The sequence below is a fragment of the Triticum urartu genome, chromosome 5A, assembly GCF_056163025.1.
Source record: "Triticum urartu cultivar PI428250 chromosome 5A, HENAU_Tu73, whole genome shotgun sequence".
NCBI lineage: Eukaryota > Viridiplantae > Streptophyta > Magnoliopsida > Poales > Poaceae > Triticum > Triticum urartu.
The window spans coordinates 229,718,009-229,743,654 of record NC_141877.1 but is presented as its reverse complement, the minus strand read 5'-3'; the positions used below and the strand labels follow the sequence as shown (position 1 = coordinate 229,743,654).

Genomic DNA, 25,646 nt, shown 5'->3' with positions numbered 1-25,646 from the left:
GTAAGTAGCTTCACCGAGGTCTTTCTTTGAAAAAAAATACTTTCAAACACTCCTTTATGTTTTCCAGAAAATTCTACATCATTTCCGATCAACAATATGTCATTCACAGATACTTATCAGAAAGGTTGTAGTGCTCCCACTCACTTTCTTGTAAATACAGGCTTCACGGTAATTCTGTATAAAACTATATGCTTTGATCAACTCATCAAGGCGTATATTCCAACTCCGAGATGCTTGCACGAGTCCATAGATGGATCGCTGGAGCTTGCACACTTTGTTAGCACCTTTAGGATCGACAAAACCTCTTGGTTGCATCATATACAACTCTTCTTTAAGAAATCCATTAAGGTAGCCGTTTTGACATCCATTTGACAGATTTCATAAACCTAGGCAATTGCTAACATGATTCAGACAGACTTTAAGCATCGATACGAGTGAGAAAATCTCATCATAGTCAACACCTTGAACTTTGTCGAAAACCTTTTGCGAATGTCGGCGTTCTGGGAACGGGGGTCCCCAAACTTGCCTGCCTGCGGCCCACGGCGTGGCTCTGCCAGCGGGCCCATACGGCCCATCTTCACCAACAAGCATTCAAGACCCTCGCGAGGGGCCAAGCCTCACGAGGCGGACGACACAAGACCTCCTCAGGAGCGGCCTCACTAGGTTGGCTCGCGAGGGGCGGAGAGATCAAGGCCAGGCGAACCTCGCGAGGTTCCAATGACGTGAGCCATGACGATGGAGACCAGGCGGGTGCCAGGTGGGCGCCAGAGCTCATAGTGTCCTTGTTTCCTCTTTGGTGCTAAGGAAGCAAGCACAGACGAAGAGTACCAAGGCGTCAAGCAAAGGTTTCCATATTGGTGCAACGAGACCAAGACCAGCAGGACGGTAGGACGGAGGTCACTGTGGAGCCCAAGACGGTGTCACCACCAGAGCCTTTGGCAGGCGAAGACTGCTTTTGTCAGGATAACTTGTACTAGCTGTCCCCTTTCGAATTGGCCATTGTTGGCTCCCTTCCCGCTCAATATTTGGGGAGAGGAACAGGGCCTCTATAAATAGGACTAGCCACCACAGCAACCAGGGGGACCGGATCAACCTCATCTCAGATCCCACCTAGCCACACACTCACCTAGCATAAGAACACCTCACCTCAGGAGGTTGTTCTTCCCCTTGTACTGTTCATCATCAGCCCAAGAGGCAATCCACCACACCACACTAGAGTAGGGTATTACACCACAACGGTGGCTCGAACCAGTATAAATCTTGTGTCCCTTGTGTTGCGAGTTTGTTGAGCTAGCCTTAGAGTTCGCGAAGTGCTTGAGGGTGTGATCGTTGAGGAAGAGATCTTCGCGCGCACCCAGTGTTCGAACCTTAAGGGTTTTGCCGGAACCTGAAATCCGACATTTGGCGCGCCAGGTAGGGGTGCTCCGAAGCCTTCTTCTTCATCGACCCACGCTTCGTCACTCCACCAAGCTCATGGCCGACGCTCGCCGAGCTCGCGCTGAGCATCGGACGGCCCTTGCTGCCTGTGTTGCTCAGACGGCTCCCGTCGGCGGGCCTCCCCGTCGTTCCCCGTCACCCGCCGCAAACGCCATCACCGGTCCGGCGGCAAACGAGCAGCAAGCCTCTTCACTGCATCCCTCCGTGCGCTGGGACGGCCACACCGCCAACCCATCGTTGACTCCGGCCGGCTTGTCATCTCCCGCTCGTCGTGCCCCCACGAACGTGCAGGTCGTGCTGCTCATGGCACGCAAGCTCCTGCGTTACCGCCCGGTCGACGACCTCTACAAGGACAAGCTGGACCGCATCACCGAGCTCGTCAGCACTGCGGGAGGCTCTCCTGCACCGTCCCTCTCGATGCCTCGCCCTCCGCCAGCTGCGGGAGACGTGGCTCACGGGGTGCCTCCGCCTCCTCCACAACAAGATGGCGTCCTTGCACCAAGGCAAGCGGCTCAGGGAGCACCTCAGCCTCCCCCGTGCCAGGGTGGCGTCATCGCTCCAAGGCGCGCGGTCCAGCGGCGCGACCCATAGCGCCGTGTGCCAGCGCACGAGGAAAGAAGCTGCCAAGAGATTCCCCGTCCCCAAGGAAGTGCTCCACAACTCCTAGCTCCGCTACACCAGGATTGCTTGCTACGACAGGGCCATGCGCCACTTGCCATGGCGGCACAGGGGCACCACGACCAGGCTCCACCTCCAAGGCGAGCCCCGGTGACCATGGCCAACTGCCGCGCCTTCACCCCCGAGCTGCGTAGCGTCGCCTGGCCAGGAAAGTTCAAGCCAGACCTGCCTCCGCGCTACAACGGCACCCCTGACCCCACAGAGTTCTTACAGCTCTACGAGCTGAGCATTGAGGCGGCCAGCGGTGACGAGAAAGTCATGGCGACCTGGTTTCCCATGGCTCTCAAGGATGGCGCCCACTCCTGGCTCCTGAACCTGCCTCCTGGCTCCATCTCTTCTTGGGACGAGATGCGCGACCGTTTCGTTGCCAACTTCTAGGGCACTCGCGACCGCCCCCCGGCCGTGGGTGACCTGTGCCGCGTCAAGCAACAACCAGGGGAGACCCTCCAGAAGTACATCCAGCGCTTCAACAACGTTCGTCTCAAGATCCCCAAGGTGACGGACGAGGCCATCATCTCTGCGTTCTCCGATGGCGTCCGTGACATCAAGATGGAGGAGGAGCTTGCCATCCATGAGGAGTTGTGCACATCCCTGGAGCTGTTCAACCTGGCGACCAAGTGCGCAAGGGCTGAGGAGGGATGCCTTTCTCTCCTTGAGCTCCCAGCTGCCGACCCGGAGGAGAAGAAATCCAAAGCCAAGGACGTGAAGCGCAAGGGAGTCATCGTGCTTCCGGCAGAGCCAGACACGAAGCGCGGCAGGGACCAGCCTGAGTCATCCAAGGGCAGCCGACCATTCTGCGCCTTCCACAACGTACACAGCCACAACACCAATGATTGCCAAGAGCTCAGAGCCATGCGCGACGGACGCTTCGGTCGACGCCCCGAGTGCAACGATCAAGGCTACGGTCGAGGAGGAGGACGCGGTGGAGGACGCTGGGACGACCGAGGCCCATGCCAGGAGTGGCGCGACCGGCCTCGTGAGGACCGCTGGCAGGATCAGCCTCGCGAAGGTGCCTGGAGGGATCAGCCTCGCGAGGACCATCCTCAGGGCAATGCTGGGCTTCCTCCACTGCCGCCACCAAGAAGGAATGACGACCACCACCAGGACGAGGGGGCTGGGGGCTTCCAGGAGCCGCGTGCTATCGCCTGCATCTTGGGCGGAGCACAGGCCCCAGCCTCACAGCTTATCTTCAAGGAGTTTGCTTGCGAGGTGAACGCAGTCCTCCCCAAGCTTGAGGCTACATGCCCACTCAGGTGGTCCAAGTGCGCCATTACCTTCAGCTCAGCAGATCAGCTCAAGTGCGCGGCCACCGCTGGCGCTCTCCCAATGCTTTGTTCACCCATCATCAGCAATGTGCAAGTCATCAAGACCCTCATCGACGGCGGCGCTGGGCTCAACATCCTGTCCGTCGAGACGTTCGACAACCTTCAAGTGCCATACGATCAGCTTCAGCCTACCAAGCCTTCCTCAGGAGTGACCGACGGCTCCACCATGCCGATAGGTCAGGTCCGCCTCCCAGTCACCTTTGGAGAACGCAACAACTATCGCACCGAGCTCATCGACTTCGACATCGCCCACATTCGTCAGTCGTACAATGCCATCCTCGGGTATCCGGCCCTGGCCAAGTTCATGGCAATGACGCACCACGGCTACAACGTCCTCAAGATGCCAGGAAGCGGCGGGATCATCACAGTCCCCTGCGAAGAAAGAGATGCGGTGTGCTCCTGACAACCCACAAGTATAGGGGATCGCAACAGTTTTCGAGGGTAGAGTTGTCGGTGTCAAAACCGGCGGATCTCGGGTAGGGGGTCCCGAACTGTGCGTCTAGGCCGGATGGTAACAGGAGGTAAGGGACATGAAGTTTTACCCAGTTTCGGGCCCTCTTGATGGAGGTAAAACCCTAGGTCTTGCTTGATTAATATTGATGATATGGGTAGTACAAGACTAGATCTACCACGAGATCGGAGAGGCTAAACCCTAGAAGCTAGCCTATGGTATGATTGTTGTTCTGTATGTTGTCCTACGGACTAAAACCCTCCAGTTTATATAGACACCGGAGAGGGTTAGGGTTACACAAAGTCGGTTACAATGGTAGGAGATCTACATATCCGTATCGCCAAGCTTGCCTTCCACGCCAAGGAAAGTCCCTTCCGGACACGGGACAAAGTCTTCAATCTTGTATCTTCATAGTCCAGGAGTCCGGCTGAAGGTATAGTCCGGCCATCCGGACACCCCCTAATCCAAGACTCCCTCAGTAGCCCCTGAACCAGGCTTCAATGACGACGAGTCCGGCGCGCAGATTGTCTTCGGCATTGCAAGGCGGGTTCCTCCTCCAAGTACTTCATAGAAGATTTTGAACACAAAGATAGTGTCCGGCTCTGCAAAATAAGTTTCCACATATTGCCATAGAGAGAATAATATTTACACGAATCTAATCTGCTGACGTATTCCGTAGTGTGACGCACCACAGCCAAGCCTTTATTCGAATCGTTTTATTGTCCCACCTCAGCGCGTCATGCGAGGCGGTTTCCTTGGCACGTCTTGTTAAAGCAGAGATCGTGTCCCCTTATTCCGGGATTCTTATCAATACGGGCGTGGGTAACCCAACCGCGCCATTGATTACGGTGCTTGGAGATAAGCGAGTTTTACCAGGCTGGTGGGCACACGTAGTTGCGTCCACCCATATAAGGGGATAAGGATCCACCTTTTCACCTATGCCTTCTTCCTCCTTTGCCTATCCATTTTCGCGCACTCGAGCTCCAGCGCCCAAGTCCGCACTCCCCACCTCAACCTTCTCCACCCATGTCCGGAGTGGGAGGCAAGTGGATGGTCTCCTCTGTCGCGGAGGGACACATCAAAAAACTGAGGAAGGCCGGATACTTGTCTAACGACATCGCGTACCGGCTTCCCGAAGAGGGGCAGCTCCTCCCCACCCCGGCCCCATGAGAGGGTAGTGTTCCTTCCCCACTTCCACCGCGGACTAGGCTTTCCTATCCACCCATTCGTCCGGGGACTCATGTTCTACTACGGCCTGGATTTCCATGATCTGGCCCCGAACTTCATCCTCAACATCTCGGCGTTTATCGTCGTGTGCGAGGCTTTCCTCTGCATCCGCGCCCATTTCGGCTTATGGCTCAAGAATTTCAATGTCAAGCCGAAGGTGGTGCGCGGCAACCAGGCGGAGTGCGGAGGCGCCATGGTGGGCAAGATGCCCAACGTCTTATGGCTCGAGGGCTCCTTTGTGGAGACCCTAAAGGGGTGGCAATCGGGGTGGTTTTACATCACCGAGCCGCGCGACCCTGAGTGGGTCGCAGCCCCCGAGTTCCGGTCTGGACCCCCAACGCGGCTCATGTCCTGGAAAGAGATGGGCCTGTCGTGGGGCAGCAAAGGAGAGGTGACTGGACTGCAAACATGCATCCAAACCCTGGTGGACAAGCAGCTCAAGCTTGTCAACGTAGTCCAGGTTATGCTCATCCGCCGGATCCTCCCGTGTCAACAACGGGCCTTCAATCTGTGGGAGTTCAACCCGGTGCAGCACCGAACTCTGAGCAGGCTCTTCGACATGACGTACGAAGATGCCTGGAAGGTGCTTTTCAAGGACGCCGAGGCTCCCGCATCCGCTACCGAGGATCGCGGATTCAGCGCGCAGCATCACGCTAGCGCGGTAAGTTGTTTGTACCTTTTATAGGGTATTAGTTTTTCATAGTTTAACTCTATGCAGGATCTAAGCTCCCTTACCTTTGACAGGTTTGGCAGGCGAAGTCCGGATAGATCGACTGTCCGGCTCCTTTGCCCGAAGACCCAGCCGATGCCCGCTTGGCGAAGCTGCTGGTTCCGGCACCCTATGTGGTGCCGGAGAAGAAGGCCACGAAGAAGGCCACGGGGACTCAAAAAAGTGCCTGGCGCCAGGAGGTGTCGGGTTCATCATCCGACGGCTCCAAGGCGCATTCCTCCCATGAAGACGAGGAGGAGGAAGAAGAGACCTCTCCCCCTCCAGTGAGGGGAGAGAAGAAAAGGAAGGCCGCCCTCACTGGGGAGGCCGAAGGGTCCATGAAGGGGAAAACCCTTCCTCCGGACTACTCCACCGACGACAGCGAAGAGGAGTGGCCGCTCAGGGCCAAGCCCCTGGCGAAATCGTAAGTATCCGGATACCAGAGTAATTCATAGTATTCCTTTATTGCACAGCTTTCCCTTATGTCGAATATGATTATGCAGCCTACCCAAAGACCGGCTCGACGCGTCGTCGAGCGGTTCACTGGACTCGTCGGATATGAATTCGCTTCCGACGGCCACCTCCCCCCGCCCTACGGACGACGCCGAAGTATTGTCCCAACAGGTTCCAAGCTAGGAGGAGGTGGTCCTGGAGGCGCCGCAAGGCGACCTCCCGGACTCCAGGAGTAAAGGGATAAAAACCTCCAGGGCTCCAAGTCCGGCCCTAGGCCGAACACCGCTCCGGAACCTTCAAAGGTTCCAGAGTCCAGCGGGCGACCTCCTTCCAAGAGGAGCAAGCCCACCGTGCCGGTGACCCCCGTCCAACCGGAGGCGCCGGACAATCTGTTGGAGGTGCTCAAAGGCGCCTCCATCGACGAGGAGCACCGCACCATTATGAGTGTGGTGGTCCAGAAGGTTCAGTCCGCCAAGAGTGGACTGACTAAAGCTTGTGCTAGCCTTTTAACAGGCTTTGAGGTAAGTAAAGAATGTGTAAATAATATTACCGCATGGACAGTAGCCCCTGATGCTCCGTTTGGCATTCGGGAAGAAAAGCCGAATAGAGGATCAAATGAAATTCGCAGGAGTCTAACAAAAAGGAGTCAATATGCGTATGCAGGCTTCTCTGCTGGCGTCCGCCGCACTGACTGCGGAAGTGGACACGATAAAGCAGAACCTCGAGCAGTCCGAGCAAGAGCTCGGGCGTGCCAAGAAGCATCTTGAGGACAAGGAAGGTAAGAAATACCTTGTTTAAATATATATAAAAAAGTGCAATTGCAAAAAATGACAGGATTATCATGGCTATTGTAGGGGCCACGTCTGAGGTGGCGACCCTTAAGCAAGCGCTGGTCGAGGCCGAGAAGAGGGCGGCCACGGAGCGCACCGAGCGGGAGAAGTATGAGGCCCAGGTTGGCAAGGTGTGGCAAGAGCTCCAGGCTCATGAAAAAACATGAGAGTTTGGAGCTTGGCTCAAAGACGCGAGCGTCCGAGCTCGCGATGGCTATTGAAAATGCCAAGTCTACCAAGGCCGAATCCCAGAAGACCCTCCAGGAGTTGGATGCGGTGAAAAAGATAGCGGTGGGTAAGGCATTCTTTATGCAAAGCAAACACATAAACATGAGTTACTTGTTACTTACCCGAATCCGGAGCTCTCCAGGAGCATTTGCAGATCTTCCCCGTAGCATGTCCGATGTCGCCGTATTCTATCGAGCCGAGGAGGGCAGCTCGACAGAGAAGGTGTTCTGGTCTCAGTATGCTGAGGCCGGACACCCCGTGCCCCTGAGCGACTAGCTGAAGCAACTGGTCGAGCTCCACAAGGCGGTCGAACAGGCCATGAAGGGCCTCATAGTTCGGCTGTGGCCTGGAGAGGCTCTGCCTGGGAGCTATTTCGGGCTGGTGCGGCGGCTGGTGGGGGCCTGTCCAAGGCTCGAAGTCATCAAGCGCTCCGTCTGCATTGAAGGTGCCCGTAGGGCCCTTGCCCGTGCTAAGGTGCACTGGGGCAAGCTGGATGCTGAGAAGCTTGTGAAGGATGGGCCACCGCCGGGGAAAGAGCATCGCAAGCCCGAGAATTATTATACGGATGTTCTGAAGGGTGCCCGCCTTGTGGCGGATGAATGTTCCAGGGATGTAATTTTTGAGTAAAAACTCGCTCGTTTTGTCCTGTGCGCTGAAAACTTGTTCATATGCGCTAAGCAATGCTGTTGGAATTTAAAATATTACCTTCTGTGTGGCTGTTTATCAATTTTGAGAGATGGCGAGTCGTCGGCTTCTGCCCCAGTGCCGCTAGTGCTGGGGTGTTCGGGGATAAACCTGAGCGCTCTTTTTCCCATGTTTGGGTCCTTCGAGGGAGGCGCTCAGCACAACGAACAAGGAAATCGGACTATAATGTGTGAACACTCTCAGTTAGCCATAGAATTCTATAATTTTAAATTTCGGCGAAGCCCTTGGTATTCGGAAGACCGAGTTCGGGGCGCTATCCACGCCTTGGCCGGACAGAGCCGGCTCCTCGCTCTAAGCGGCATAAGTCTTTAGGGACTCCAAAAACCTCTCGAACAGCGACCAGCTCTCGCTTCATCATGACAGACAGTTTTAGCTTTCTCTACTGAGGTGCTCAACCCAGCTCAACTGGGGCACAATCGTAGTAGTTCTCCTAGTGCTACCTTAGCCGACACAGCGGAACGTAAGGCACCAAAACATAGGAGCCGGGCAAACCCAACTATTGACCCAAGACATGATTCGGAGCCGATGCATATAATGCTATAAGTTCAGGGTGCCACACTTGTTAAAGTGTTCGGACTTCTCACACCATATTGAGGGGTACTAAAGCCCATGGCGTATTTTGGCCGTACCAAAGTGTACGGGTGCAACATGTCGTTAAGGAACATATATTTGTAAAAAAAAGAGTAATGCAAAAATAGACAAAAGCTATGCATTGTTTATTAAAAAGGGCTGCGATCAAAGCAGAACAATACAAATAATGCGATAAGCAAAAGGTTGGACTATTTAACATGTCCGTTCCAGGGGCAGGTTGCGGAATGGTATGCGAAACAGGTATACTGCTCGTGATAGAGACCACCTGGGAGTTCCGTAATGCGGCATGGCTTGTCTGCTTCCCTGGTTCTTGCATCGTTTGTGCGGCAATTGAACTGCCGAACAGGCCTTCCGAAGAATGGAGTCCTGAAAGTAAGAGAAAATTAAAAACTCGGCAACCCCTGGTGCGGTTTAAGACGTGTTTCAGGCATGCCGTGATGGTGCCCCTCCCCCTGTACCCATGGTATTTCTAGAGCGTAGTTATGTACGCGAAGCACTGGCGTCGCATTTTTGCGAGGGCTGGGGTTGGGGCCGCATTGCTACGCCTGCTCGGAACGTGCCAGGTGGTCTTGTTGTAGGTTACTCCGGGCGCGCTTGAAGGTGTCCGGACGTTTAATGGCCGGACTGGAGAACTGCTTGGCGAGGCTGCTTTGTACTTCCGCTGCAAGGGCCGCCGTGTGCTCCTCCGTTCGGAGGGAGCGTTCGGTGTTTCCATTTACCGTAATTACTCCTCGAGGGCCTGGCATCTTGAGCTTAAGGTATGTGTAGTGAGGTACCGCATTGAACTTGGCGAATGCGGTTCGCCTGAGCAGTGCGTGATAGCCACTGCGGAATGGGACTATGTCGAAGATTATCTCCTCGCTTCGGAAATTATCCGAAGATCTGAAGACCACTTCAAGTGTGACTGAGCCTGTACAGTTGCCTCTACACCTGGTATTACGCCTTTAAAGGTCATTTTGGTGGGCCTAATCCTCGAGGGATCTATGCCCATTTTCCGCACTGTATCCTGGTAAAGCAGGTTCAGGCTGCTGCCGCCGTCCATAAGGACTCTAGTGAGATGAAATCCGTCAATAATTGGGTCTAGAATCAATGCGGCGAATCCGCCATGACGGGTGCTAGTGGGATGGTCCCTTCGATCAAGGGTGATCGGGCAGGAGGACCATGGGTTGAACTTTGGGGCGACTGGCTCTACCGCGTATACATCCCTTAACGTGCGCTTCCGCTCCCTCTTGGGGATGTGGGTTGCGTATATCATGTTCACCGTCCGCACTTGTGAGGGAAAACCCTTCTGTCCACTGTTGTTCGGTGGCCGGGGCTCTTCGTCGTCATCGCTATGCAGCCCCTTGTCGGTATTTTCGGCATTTAACTTGCTTGCCTACTTGAACACCCAACAATCCATGTTGGTGTGATTGGCCAGCTTTTCGGGGGTGCCATGTATCTGGCACAAGCGGTCGAGTATTCGGTCCAAACTGGACGGGCCCCTAGGATTTCTTTTGAATGGCTTTTTCCGCTGACCGGATTTATAGCCTCTGAATCCGGCATTAACTGACGTATCCTCAGCATTGTCGCCGTTAATGCGGCGCTTCTGCTTGTTGCGACGCGACCTGCCACTACTGTCCCTTGCATCCGAATTACCAGGGTTCTTGGTCATATTGTTGCTACGAGCAAGCCAGCTGTCTTCTCCCATGCAAAAGCGGGTCATGAGTGTCGTGAGTGCTGCCATAGATTTCGGCTTTTCCTGTCCAAGGTGCTGGGCAAGCCACTCGTCACGGATATTGTGCTTGAAGGCTGCTAGGGCCTCTGCGTCCGGACAGTCGACTATTTGATTTTTCTTTGTTAGGAACCGTGTCCAGAATTGCCTGGCTGATTCCTCTGGCTGCTGACTTACGTGGCTTAGGTCATCGGCGTCTGGTGGTCGCACATAAGTGCCCTAGAAATTGTCGAGGAATGCGGCTTCCAGGTCCTCCCAACAACTGACTGATCCTGCTAGCAAGCTGTTAAGCCAATGCCGAGCTGGTCCTTTAAGCTTGAGTGCGAGGTATTTGATGGCGTGGAGATCATCGCCGCGGGCCATGTGGATATGAAGGAGATAATCCTCGATCCATACCGCAGGATCTGTTGTGCCATCACATGATTCGATGTTTACGGGTTTGAAACCCTCGGGGATTTGATGATCCATTACTTCGTCTGTGAAGCATAGTGGGTGTGCGGCGCCTCTGTACTGGGCTATATCACGACGTAGCTCCAATGAGCTTTGTCTACTGTGTTCGGCCCTACCGGATTTGTGTCCGGTGTGACGGTTACTATCTCGAGTCGTGGGGCGCCCACGCGATCCGTAGACCGATCTTGTTTGCCTTGCCTTGTCCTCCAACATATCTCGCAGGTCTGGCGCATTTTCCCGTGCCTTGGTACGGGGTGCGGCTTGAGTGGAGGGCCGAGAGGCTTCTCTGTCGCGGCCACGAGGTGGCCGGTCGGCCGTATCAAGTGCTGGTGATGTAGGTTTAAGTGCTTCCTCCTCTAATCGGGGTAGCAACCTGCGCTTTGGGTAGCTCTTGGAGGGGCGTTCGAGTTTATGCTCTTCGGCCGCAAGGACTTCAGTCCATCTGTCGACTAGCAAATCTTGATCAGCTCTAAGTTGTTGCTATTTTTTCTTGAAGCTTCATGCCGTGGCCATAAGCCTGCGTTGAAAACGCTCTTGCTCGATGGGATCCTCTGGCATGACGAATTCGTCGTTGTCGAGTCTTGCCTCGTCTTCGGAGGGAGGCATATAATTATCGTCCTCGACCTCTTTGTCTGCCGCTCTCTCATGAGGGCTGGCTTCTCCATCCTCCTATGCTGAATCTTGCTGGAGGGGGTTTTATTCGGCACTCTCCGGAGTATTATTATCTCCCGTGCTGGATCACCATATTTGCTTTGGCGGGATTTTGAGCGGCGCCGCTGACGCCGGCGCTTAGGCTGTTTCTTGGAGGGGTCATCCTCCGCTGTTCCATCGCCATCTCCTTCTTTTGGGGTGTCCACCATGTATATGTCATATGACGAGGTGGCTTTCCAGGGCCCAATAGGCGCTGGTTCTTCATCGTCTCCTGCATCGGCGTCCTACCGTCGATGTCTTCGGAGTCGAAGTCGAGCATGTCGGTTAAATCGTTGACAGTGGCTACAAAGTGGGTGGTGGGTGGGCTTTGAATTTCTTCATCGTCCGTATCCCAACCTTGCTGACTGTAGTCCGGCCAGGGCTCTCCTGATAAAGAGAGAGACTTTAGTGTCCTCAAAATATCGCCGAAAGGCGAGTGCTGAAAGATGTCCGCGGCAGTAAACTCCATGATCGGCGCCCAATCGGATTCGATCGGCAGGGGAGCAGAGGGTTCGGAGTCCGGAGAGGAGTCCGGCTCCTTGGTGTCACGAGTCTCGCGGAGTGCGGGGCTGGTGTTCGGCTCGATCGCCGTTGGGATCACAGCCCCCGAGGCGGCTTCCAACCACCCATCCTCGATCGGCGCAGTTGGCTCTGAATTAAGGGTCGAAGCCGATGCGGGTGCGGCCTCCAGGGCACTGTTCGGTGGCAGAGCTAGATCATGCTCGTTGTGACAGTGCGGCACGCTCGGCAGTGGCTCGAATCCGTCGAAGATCAAGTCCCCGCGAATGTCAGCCGTGTAGTTTAAACTTCCAAATCTGACCTGACGGCCAGGGGCATAGCTTTCGATCTGCTCCAAATGGCCAAGTGAATTGGCCCACAGTGCGAAGCCGCCGAAGACGAAGATCTGTCTGAGGAGGAAGGTCTCACCCTGGACTGCATCGCTATTGATGATCGTAGGAGCCATCAAGCCTAACGGCGACGACACAGAGGAACTCTCAATGAAAGCACCAATGTCGGTGTCAAAACCGGCGGATCTCGAGTAGGGGGTCCCGAACTGTGCGTCTAGGCCGGATGGTAACAGGAGGCAAGGGACATGAAGTTTTACCCAGGTTCGAGCCCTCTTGATGGAGGTAAAACCATACGTCCTGCTTGATTAATATTGATGATATGGGTAGTACAAGAGTAGATCTACCACGAGATCGGAGAGGCTAAACCCTAGAAGCTAGCCTATGGTATGATTGTGGTTCTGTATGTTGTCCTACGGACTAAAACCCTCCGGTTTATATAGACACCAGAGAGGGTTAGGGTTACACAAAGTCGGTTACAATGGTAGGAGATCTACATATCCGTATCGCCAAGCTTGCCTTCCACGCCAAGGAAAGTCCCTTCCGGACACGGGACAAAGTCTTCAATCTTGTATCTTCATAGTCCAGGAGTCCGGCTGAAGGTATAGTCCGGCCATCCGGACACCCCCTAATCCAGGACTCCCTCAAGAGTATTCAACCCAAATTTATTAATTCGACACAAGGGGAGCTAAAGAATATTCTCAACTATTAGCAGCTAAGTTGTCAATTCAACCACACCTAGAAACTTAATATCTACAACAAAGTGTTTAGTAGCAAAGTAATATGATAGTAGTGGTAATGGTAGCAAAAGGTAACGGTAGCAAAAGTAATATTTTTGGTATTTTGTAGTGATGATAACAATAGCAATGGAAAAGTAAATAAGCGAAGAACAATATATGGAAAGCTCGTAGGCAATGGATCGGTGAAAGAGAATTATACCAGATGCGATCGATCATGTAACAGTCATAACCTAGGGTGACATAGAACTAGCTCCAATTCATCAATGTAATGTAGGCATGTATTCCGAATATAGTCATACGTGCTTATGGAAAAGAACTTGCATGACATCTTTTGTCCTACCCTCCCGTGGCAGCGGGGTCCTATTGGAAACTAAGGGATATTAAGGCCTCCTTTTAATAGAGTAACGGACCAAAGCATTAACACATAGTGAATACATGAACTCCTCAAACTACGGTCATCACCGGGAGTGGTCCCGACTATTGTCACTTCGGGTTTGCCGGATCATAACACATAGTAGGTGACTATAGACTTGCAAGATAGGATCTGGAACTCTCATATATTGATGAAAACATAATAGATTCAGATCTGAAATCATGGCACTCGGGCCCTAGTGACAAGCATTAAGCATAGAAAAGTCATAGCAACATCAATCTCAGAACATAGTGGATACTAGGGATCAAACCCTAAAAAAAGTAACTCGATTACATGATAAATCTCATCCAACCCATCACCGTCCAGCAAGCCTATGATGGAATTACTCACGCACGGCGGTGAGCATCATGAAATTGGTCATGGAGGATGATTCATGATGACGATGGCGACGGATTCCCCTCTCCGGAGCCCCGAACGGACTCCAGGTAAGCCCTCCCGAGAGAGTTTAGGGCTTGGCGGCGGCTCTGTATCGTAAAACGCGATGAATCCTTCTTCCTGGTTTTTTTCTCCCTGAAAGTGAATATATGGAGTCAGGGTTGAGGTTGGTGGAGCGTCAGGGGGCCCACTAGGCAGGGGGCGCACCCAGGGGGTAGGGCGCGCCCCCACCCTCGTGGACAGGTGGTGGCCCCCCTGACGCGGATCTTCCTTCCAGTATTTTTTATATATTCCAAAATAATTCTCTGTTGATTTTCAGGTCATTCCAAGAACTTTTATTTCTGCACAAAAATAACACCATGGCTATTCTGCTGAAAACAGCGTCAGTCCGGGTTAGTTTCATTCAAATCATGCAAGTTAGAGTCCGAAACAAGGGCAAAAGTGTTTGGAAAAGTAGATACGATGGAGACGTATCAACTCCCCCAAGCTTAAACCTTTGCTTTTCCTCAAGCAATTCAGTTAATAAACTGAAAGTGATAAAGAAAAACTTTTACAAACTCGGTTTGCTCTTGTTGTTGTAAATATGTAAAGCCAGCATTCAAGTTTTCAGCAAAGATTATGAACTAACCATATTCACAATAACATTTAGGTCTCATGTTTACTCATATCAATGACATAATCAACTAGCAAGCAATAATAATAAATATCGGATGACAACACTTTCTCAAAACAATCATGATATGGTATAACAAGATGGTATCTCACTAGCCCTTTCTGAGACCGCAAAACATAAATGCAGAGCATCTTTAAAGATCAAGGACTGACTAGACATTGTAATTCATGGTAAAAGAGATCCAGTCAAGTCATACTCAATGTAAACAAACAGTAATGAATGCAAATGACAGCGGTGCTCTCCAGCTGGTGCTTTTTAATAACAGGATGATGACTCAGCATAAAAGAAAATAGATAGGCCCTTCGCAGAGGGAAGCAGGGATTTGTAGAGGTTGCCAGAGCTCGTTTTTGAAATAGATATGAATAATATTTTGAGCGATATACTTTCATTGTCAACATAACAACCGAGAGATGGTGATATCTTCCATACTACACACATTATAGGCGGTTCCCAAACAGAATGGTAAAGTTTACACCCCCCCCCCCTCCACCAACAAGCATCAATCCATGGCTTGCTCGAAACAACAAGTGCCTCCAACTAACAACAGTCCCTCGGGAGTTTTGTTTTCAATTATTTTGATTTGATTTGTATAAAGCATGGGACTGGGCATCCCAGTGACCAGCCATTTTCTCGTGAGTGAGGAGCGGAGTCCACTCCTCTTGAGAATAACCCGCCTAACATGGAAGATACGAACAGCCCTAGTTGATACATGAGCTATTCGAGCATACAAAATAGAATGTTTATTTGAAGGTTTAGAGTTTGGCACATACAAATTTACTTGGAACGGCAGGTAGATACCGTATATAGGTAGGTATGATGGACTCATATGGAATAACTTTGGGGTTTATGGAATTGGATTCACAAGCAGTATTCCCGCTTAGTACAAGTGAAGGCTAGAAAAAGACTGGGAAGCGACCAGCTAGAGAGCGACAACAGTCATGAACATGCATTAAAATTAATCAACACCGAATGCAAGCATGAGTAGGATATAATGCACCATGAACATAAATATCGTAGAGGCTATGTTGATTTTGTTTCAACTACATGCGTGAACATGTGCCAAGTCAAGCCACTCGAATCATTCAAAAGAGGATACCACCCTATCATACCACATCACAACCATTTTAATAGCATGTTGGCACGCAAGGTAAACCATTATAAGCTCCTAGCTAATTAAGCATGGCATAAGCAACTATAATCTCTAATTGTCGTTGCAAACATGTTTATTCATAATAGGCTGAATCATGAACGATGGACTAATCATATTTACAAAAACAAGAGAGGTCGAGTTCATACCATCTTTTCTCATCTCAATAAGTTCATCATATAATCATCGTTATTGCCTTTCACTTGCATGACCGAATAGTGTGGATAATAATAATAGTGCACGTGCATTGGACTAAGCTGGAATCTGCAAGCATTCAATTCAAGAGAGAAGACAAGGTAATATGGGCTCTTTGTCAGATCAAGGATAATGCATATAAGAGCCACTTTAACATTTTAATTATGGTCTTCTCCTCTCGACCCCCAGAGACCAAGAAAAGAAATAAAACTATTTACACGGGAAAGCTCCCAACAAGCAAAAGAAGAACGAGAAATATTTTGGGGTTTTCTTTTTAGTTACTACTACAAGCATGGAAAGTAGACTAATTAAAAGCTCAACTAATTTCTTTTTTGTTTTTCTTAAGGTTTATTAAACACACAAGAAGAAAGCATAAAAAGGAAAATAAACTAGCATGGATGATACAGTGAAAAAGTATGAGCACCGACAACTAGCGATGAGTGGGTGAACATGAATGTAATGTCGGTGAGAAATACGTACTCCCCCAAGCTTAGGCTTTTGGCCTAAGTTGGTCTATGGCCACGGCTAGCATGGCGGATATCCAAAGTTGTAACTGGGATCGTATTGAGATGCAGCAGCTATTGCCTCATGAGCTGCCGCTTGGAGATCGGCCGTCTCCATCCTCCTCTTATACTCGTTCGCCTCCTCCCTGGTTATAACATATCTCCCTTTTGCCTGAGATTCAAAGAAAGCAGGGGCAGGGAGAGCGACGTGATAGGTGCGTCGTCTGTCAAAGATTAGTCGGTACTGGAGGAACTGATCGTTCCTCTCAACAAACTGATGACGAACCATGGCCTCACAATCAAGATAAACAGGAGGCAACTCAATATCATACCCACGTATGAGTATATCAAGAAAATTAGCTAGGCGGGTTGCATAAATTCCACCGAAGAAATCTCCATTAAATCTATTATTATGCAACCTACGTGCAAAGATAGCCCCCAAGTTGTATTGTTTATCTCCTAAAACAGTGCTTTTGAGAACGCTAAGATCAGGCACACACATGTGACATGCTTCATCTTTACCATTAATGCATCTACCTATGAAGAGAGCAAAATAATGTATAGCAGGAAAATGAATGCTCCCTATGGTAGCTTGCGTTATATCTCTAGATTCCCCCACAGTTATACTAGCAAGAAAATATCTAATTTCAGATATGCGAGGTTCATTAGGACTACCCATTGTGGAAGTTTGCAAGCAGTGTTAAAATCCTCTAAGTCATAGTATAAGAATTTTCATAAAGATCAAACAGGACAGTTTGAGAATTGCATGATGATGAAAATTCAAACCTTCTCACAAAGGAATCAGTGAGATAGTGGTACTGGCGGCACTTATCTGCCTCGAAGCTCTCAAGATTAGCATTACGCACATATGCGTTAAGTTCTTCCTTGATTCCTGCTTGATCCATAAAGTCCTCTAAAGGCCATTCACAAGCCTACACTTGAGCTGCCCTCGGTGGTTCATCGTCGGCATCGCGTATTGCGAGCCTGGGTCCTTGCTTCCTTGAAGGACCACCTTGGTACATTTTCCTAAACATATTTCTTCCTCTGAAAAGTTTCTGAAATTTTAGTAACTTCAAAATAAAAGTGAACCAAACTCAACAAAATTGATAGCAACTACTCCTACAAGTGCCTAGAGGCAATATCATGCATCAAAACTACTTTTGACCATATAAATTTGACATGCAAGCTCAAGAACAGGGTCACCTAAGCAGCAAAAATATGCAATGAATAAACCACTATAACAAAAACTAATTGGACCATTGGAGGAGTCACATACCAAGGAACAATCCCCCAAAGCAGTTTGTGAGAGGTGCTTTGAGCAAGGAGATCAAAAATGGCAGCAAACTGAGCTTGGACTCGGGTTTGAGCTGGTTAGTGATGTTTGTGGGAGGAAGGAGTGTGTGGTAGCTGGAATAAGTGGAGGGGAGCCACCATGGGCCCACGAGGAAGGGGGCGCGCCCAGGGGGTAGGGCACGCCCTCCACGCTCGTGGACAGGTGCTTGCGCCCCTGCTGTGTTCTCAGTGCCAGATATTCTCAAATATTTTAGAAAAAATCATATTTAATTTTTAGGGCATTTGGAGAACTTTTATTTTCGGGGTATTTTTTATTACATGGATAATTCAGAAAACAGACAGAAATTACTATTTTTGCTTTATTTAATATAAATAACAGAAAGTAAAAAGAGGGTACAAAGAGTTGTGTTTTCTAAATTCATCCATCTCATGCTCATCAAAAGGAATCCACTAACAAGGTTGATCAGGTCTTGTTAACAAACTCATTCCGAATAACATGGAACCGGAGAATTTTCGAATAACACTAGGTTACCTCAACGGGGATGTGCACATCCCCAACAATAAGAATATCATATTTCTTCCTGACAGTAGGAAGAGGAAATTCAAAACCTCCAAAAATAATCGATGGAATTTTTCCAATAGAGTTTATACTATGAACTTGAGGTTGTTTCCTCGGAAAGTGTACCGTATGCTCATTGCAATTAACATGAAAAGTGGCATTGCCTTTGGTGCAATCAGTAATAGCCCCTGAAGTATTCAAAAAGGGTCTTCCAAGAATAATAGAGATACTATCGTCCTCGGGAATATCAAGAATAACAAAGTCTGTAAAATAGTAACGTTTGCAACCACAACAGGCACATCCTCACAAATACCGACAGGTATAGCAGTTGATTTATCAGCCATTTGCAAAGATATTTCAGTAGGTGTCAACTTATTCAAATCAAGTCTATAATATAAAGAGAGAGGCATAACACTAACACCAGCTCCAAGATCACATAAAGCAGTTTTAACATAGTTTCTTTCAATGGAGCATGGTATAGTTGGTACTCTGGGATCTCCTAGTTTCTTAGGTATTCCACCCTTAAAAGTATAATTAGCAAGCATGGTGGAAATTTCAGCTTCCGGTATCTTTCTTTTATTAGTAACAATATCTTTCATATATTTAGCATAAGGATTCATTTTAAGCATATCAGTCAAATGCATACGCAAGAAGATAGGTCTAATCATTTTAGCAAAGCGCTCAAAATCCTCATCATCCTTTTTCTTGGGTGGTTTAGGAGGAAAAGGCATGGGTTTCTGAACCCATGGTTCTCTTTCTTTACCGCGCTTCCTAGCAACAAAGTCTCTCTCATCATAACGTTGATTCTTTGATTGTGGGTTATCAAGATCAACAGCAGGTTCAATCTCTACATCATTATCATTGCTAGGTTGAGCATCAACATGAACATCATCATTAACATTATTACTAGGTTCATGTTCATTACCAGATTGTGTTTCAGCATCAGAAATAGAGATATCATTAGGATTCTCAGGTGTGTCAATAACAGGTTCACTAGAAGCATGCAAAGTCCTATCATTTTTATTTTTCTTCCTCTTAGAAGGACTAGGTGCATCAATATTATTTCTCTGAGAATCTTGCTCAATTCTCTTAGGATGGCCCTCAGGATACAAAGGTTCCTGAGTCATTTTACCACCTCTATTCATAACTCTAACAACATTATCATTCTTATTATTTAATTCATTGAGCAAATCATTCTGAGCTTTAAGTACTTGTTCTACTTGAGTGGTAACCATAGAAGCATGTTTACTAATAAGTTTTAGTTCACCTTTAACATTAGCCATATAATCACCCAAGTGTTCAAGCATATCAGCATTGCGTTTTAATTCTCTACCAAAATAAGCATTGAAGTCTTCTTGCTTAACCATAAAGTCATCAAACTCATCCAAGCATGGGCTAGCAAACTTAGTAAATGGGATTTCAACTTTATCATATCTATAGAGAATTTACCTTTACTACTTGTGTCAGGTTATCAAGACCATGTATTTCTTCAATAGGTGATGGATTAAAACCATGTATTTCTTCAACAAGCGGTAAATTAAGACCATGTATTTCTTCAATAGGAGGTAAATTCTTAACATCTTCAGCTTTAATACCTTTTTCCTTCATAGACTTCTTTACCTCTTGCATATCTTCAGGACTGAGAAATAGAATACCCCTTTTCTTTGAAGTTGTCTTAGGAGTTGGTTCAGGAATTGGATCAGGAAGTGTCCAATTATTTTCATTAGTCAACATATTATTCAATAAAATTTCAGCTTCATCTTGTGTTCTTTCCCTGAAAACACAACCAGCACAACTATCCAGGTGGTCTCTGGAAGCATCGGTTAGTCCATTATAAAAGTTATCAAGTATTTCATTTTTCTTAAGAGGATGATCAGGCAAATCATTAAGTAATTGGAGAAGCCTCCCCCAAGCTTGTGGGAGACTCTATTCTTCAATTTGCACAAAGTTATATATTTCCCTTAAAGCAGCTTGTTTCTTATGAGCAGGGAAATATTTAGCAGAGAAGTAATAAATCATATCCTGGGGAGTACGCACACAACCAGGATCAAGAGAATTAAACCATATCTTAGCATCACCCTTTAATGAGAACGTAAATATCTTAAGGATATAATAGTAGCGAGTTTTCTCATCATTAGTGAACAGGGTGGCTATATCATTTAATCTAGTAAGATGTGCCACAACAGTTTCAGATTCATAGCCACAGAAAGGATCAGATTCAACTAAAGTAATTATCTCAGGATCAACAGAAAAAAAATCATAATCCTTATCAGTAACAAAGATAGGTGAAGTAGCATAAGAAGGATCATATTTCATTCTAGCATTCAGAGTTTTTTGTTTCAGCTTAGCTAATAATTTCTTAAGATCACTCCTATCATTGCAACCAAGAAAATCTCTAGCAGTTTCTTCATCCATAACATAGCCCTCAGGCACAATAGGTAATTCATATCTAGGGGGAGAGTCTTCATAATCACTTTCATCAATATTATCTGTTTCAATAATTTCATTTTCTCTAGCCCTAGCAAGTTGTTCATCAAGAAATTCACCAAGTGGCACAGTAGTGTCAAGTAGTTTCATCATAAGTATCATGCATAGAAGAAGTGGCATCATCAATAACATGCGACATATCATAATTAATAGCAGAAGCAGGTTTATGTGTCGCAAGCTTACTCAAAACAGAAGGTGAATCAAGTGCAGAGCTAGATGGCAGTTCCTTACCTCCCCTCGTAGTAGAGGGATAAATCTTGGTTCTTGGATCTTTCAAGTTCTTCATAATGATAAGCAGATATAAATCCCAAGTGACTCAAAGAATAGAGCTATGCTCCCCGGCAACGGCGCCAGAAAATAGTCTTGATAACCCACAAGTATAGGGGATCGCAATAGTTTTTTAGGGTAGAGTATTCAACCCAAATTTATTGATTCGACACAAGGGGAGCCAAAGAATATTCTCAACTATTAGCAGCTGAGTTGTCAATTTAACCACACCGGCAAACTTAATATCCGCAACAAAGTGTTTAGTAGCAAAGTAATATGATAGTAGTGGTAACGGTAGCAAAAGGTAACGGTAGCAAAAGTAATATTCTTGGTATTTTGTAGTGATGATAACAATAGCAACGGAAAAGTAAATAAGCGAAGAACAATATATGGAAAGCTCGTAGGCCATGGATTAGTGATAGAGAATTATGCCAGATGCGATCGATCATGTAACAATCATAACCTAGGGTGACACGAAACTAGCTCCAATTCATGAATGTAATGTAGGCATGTATTCCGAATATAGTCATACATGCTTATGGAAAAGAACTTGCATGAGATCTTTTGTCCTACCCTCCCGTGGCAGTGGGGTCCTATTGGAAACTAAGGGATATTAAGGCCTCCTTTTAATAGAGTACCCGACCAAAGCATTAACACATGGTGAATACATGAACTCCTCAAACTACGGTCATCACTGGGAGTGGTACCAACTATTGTCACTTCGGGGTTGCCGGATCATAACACATAGTAGGTGACTATAGACTTGCAAGATAGGATCAGGAACTCTCATATATTGATGAAAACATAATAGGTTCATATCTGAAATCATGGCACTCGGGCCCTAGTGACAAGCATTAAGCATAGCAAAGTCATAGCAACATCAATCTCAGAACATAGTGGATACTAGGGATCAAAATCTAACAAAACTAACTCGATTACATGATAAATCTCATCCAACCCATCACCGTCCAGCAAGCCTACGATGGAATTACTCACGCACGGCAGTGAGCATCATGAAATTGGTAATGGAGGATGGTTGATGATGACGATGGTGACGGATTCCCCTCTCCGGAGCCCCGAACGGACTCCAGATCAGCCCTCCCGAGAGAGTTTAGGGCTTGGCGGCGGCTCCGTATCGTAAAATGCGATGAATCCGTCTCCCTGGTTTTTTTCTCCCCGAAAGTGAATATATGGAGTCAGGGTTGAGGTCGGTGGAGCGTCAGGGGGGCCACTAGGCAGGGGGGCGCGCCCAGGGGGGTAGGGCGCCCCCCCACCCTCGTGGACAGGTGGTGGCCCCCCTGACGTGGATCTTCCTTCCAGTATTTTTTATATATTTCAAAATAATTCTCCGTTGATTTTTAGGTCATTTCGAGAACTTTTATTTCTACACAAAAATAACACCATGGTAATTCTGCTGAAAACAGCGTCAGTCCGGGTTAGATCCATTCAAATCATGCAAGTTAGAGTCCAAAACAAGGGCAAAAGTGTTTGGAAAAGTAGATACGACGGAGACGTATCAGCTCCCTCGAGCGCGCCTTCCAAGCTGCGTCAATCGAAGACCCCGACAACAATGCAGCTCGGTACCTTCCTGAGGTCGTCCCCAAGAAGAAGAAGAAGCTACTCCATGCCGGACCTCAGGAGGGCAGCGCCGCAAGTGGCACCTCGTCAGGATCAGCGCCTGGGGCGCCTTCCTCTGTCGCATAGGAAGGCGTGCCCGGCGCCCTCCTCGGGCAAGGCTTGGGGGATCTCTTCGAGAGGGCCTCAGACCTTGCCAACGTCACGAGGGAGGCGCTCGGGCACCACTTGGAGGCGTGTTTGGCGGCGCGTCTCCCTCGGGAGGACACCGGGTAAGGAGCGCCCGGCGCTCAGGAGTTCATCAACAAGGTATCTCAGGAGCTTCAGGAAGAAAGAGCAATACGCGGCGACCGCCGCCCACCTGGCGTTGCTCCCCACCTAGGCGAGAGTGGTGTGTTGTGCGTCTGCATCGACATACCAGGGCTCAACCGAGCCGCATCTCATGAGCTCTTCTAGCCTTCGCGTCTTGGACGCTGCGAAGGTCCACCTCACAGCTACGTTCACATGGCGTTCAGCCTGCCGAGCATGGCTGATGCCTTCCAGCGCAACCTGCGGAACGTCATGGCGGGTCAGGAGGCCAGGCACCACGCAGTCCTGGCGGAGATGGCGATGGACCTCAAGGAACCGCCTGGACCCCCAGAGCCTCCCGAGGCTCAGGGCTCCGGTGGCTCGTGAGGGGCTACCCCTTCGTCGTGTACCTTCAGCAGCCTCAACACCCCTTCATCAACGGAACCAGGTGACATTTTCCAAGTTTATTTAGCTGGGAGCGCTCAGGGGGCTGCATTATTCCCAGGCCGTGTGGGTCCGTCCCTGTGGCATGTATCCCTTCTTTTTCATGTCTTTAGCTTACCTTGCTGGGGGCGCCCCTCGGGCTGCATCATCCCCAAGCCGCTCGAGCCGGACCCAGTGGCGTGTATCATTCATGCATTTACCTGAGCTAGTTTGCCTTCCATGCTTAATCTATCTATGATTATCACCTTCTTGATTGTCGCCCACCGCGGGAGCCGCGCGCCGGTCATCTTTCTTCAGGACCCTTTGCGTCTGCGCTCGGGTCCGCCCCTGCAGCGTTGATAAATCCAACAGCTGAGCTCTGTTTGGCAGGCCGGCCCCGCTCACGTCACCTCCTAGGGCCGTTGGTGCTTAGCTTTCTCACGCGATAACCTCAGGAGGTTCGTTCGGCGCAGGTTGTCTGACCACCTCGCAGGACCAACACAGCAAACAAGAATCAAGACCAGGCGCAACCCGCCTTGAGGTAGGGCCTCGTGAGTCCTGCACTGGCTCACGACTGCCCAAACACACCTCGTCTAGCCCTGTCGTGCAAGCCACGTGTCAGGGCGGGGATGTACACACCCCGGGGACTCTCTGCAGTAGGGAGTCCCCTCCCACGTACCAGTGGAAGCACCATGCTCCGCGCTGGCAGCAGCACTGCCAAGGAGCGGCTATGCCCATGCAAGTGAGGAAGCACCATGGTACGTCCTGGTGATAAACAACTGAGGGCGGCCTCACGGCCGTATCAACCTCAAGGACCCTCTGGGCCGGTGTCTGGCCTCAATGCAACGCCTCCCCTCAGGAGAGCCACGTGAGGGGGCTGGGCACGGGGGCTGCGCTCGGGTCATGCCCAAGCGTATGCCACCTCGCCAGGTCCCTCGGGCCTGGTTGTCGCACGCCCTCCCAACCGAAGCTAAGGTATGAATGTCGTTTGAACGTCAAGGGGGACTCCTGAGCATCGCGACTCAGGAGCCTAACTGATCACGTAGCCCCTCACTCCTTGGCCTGTCCTGGTGATCCGGTCGGACCAATGGCGGTTGAGGTATGCGCGGGGTCGGGCCCTGCCGACATAGAACACAAGACCTACCATCACACCTCCTTTCCACAAGCTGTTTGCGCGTCAAGGGGGACTCTTGAGCATCGCGACTCAGGAGCCTAACTGAACATGTAGCCCCTCACTCCTTGGACCATCCTGGTGATTCGGTCGGCCCAACGGCGGCTGAGGTATGCGCGGGGTCGGGCTCTGACGACGTAGAACTTAAAGAAAATGGGAAGGAAATCGCAAAATCTCAAAGAAAATATTACAAGACATATTGTTCTCCGAATATCAAACACAAGTTTAAACGCCTCCACGATGCACGCTACATGCTGCAGGAGTTTCAACAGGAAAGGAGCCGCAAGCCAGTCATCCCTCGATACCGCCGGCACCTGCAAGAGGTGCCCCCTCCTGGGTGGCGTCGCCTTCACCTGCACCACCGGTCGAAGGCACGGGGGCGAAGGCGTCGAAATTCTCCAGCAGGTCTTCCACCTGACCTTTCACGGCTGCGGCGGCGGCTACGCAGTGTTCATCAGCCACGGGCTCCAGTAGCTCGTCAAGGCGGCCGGCAGGATCGCGAAGATGGAGGTGGTTGAAGACGCGCGTCAGCGCGGCTCAAGAAAGGACGCGAGCCTCTGCCTCTGCTATGGGGCCGATGCCGCGCACGACTTCCTCAAGCACATCGACCAAGTAGGGAAGCAGCTGGGCGAGGCCGTCCTCATTGGTGGCCAATGGCTTCTCCAAGCCCTTCTCATAGAGTGACTTCAAGGCCTCGTGAGACCTCTTCTCCAGAAGCGCGAACGCCGCGCGGTCCTCGGCCAGAACCTTCGCCTTGGCATCAAGTTTGGCCTTTTTAGCCGGCACCTTTTGCTCCAGCTCCTCTAGCCGGCCACGCTCAGCGGCCTGCGCCTGCGCCAGCTGCTCCAGCTCGGCGTCGCGACCCTTGATGGCGTCCTCCCGGGCCTTCATCCTCTCTTCCTCCGCCTTATGGCCGCGGGCAACTTCAGCACGCTTGTCACGTAGGATCTTCAGCTCGGCCTCCAGCACCTGGCAACGACCTTGGGCGGCCTCGGCGTCCTTCAGCGTCGCCTCGCGAGTAGCTACTGCCTGAGCTGCGGCTCGCTTCTCCCCCTCAGAGGTCGCCACGACCTGGCTCAGCGCCGCCCGAACGGACACGTCAGAATGGAGCCAACCAGAGACCAGCTCCAGGCGACCAGCCGCCGGGTGGGGTTTGACGCTTTGGAGATCTTCTCGCAGTCGGGCCA

At 50.0% G+C, this 25,646-nt stretch overlaps 1 pseudogene; it reads left to right on the top strand.

The window, feature by feature from the left end:
- The first annotated feature begins 2,463 nt into the window (after positions 1-2,463).
- LOC147970883 (uncharacterized) lies at positions 2,464-24,933 on the top strand (annotated as a pseudogene).
- The last annotated feature ends 713 nt before the right edge of the window (positions 24,934-25,646 follow it).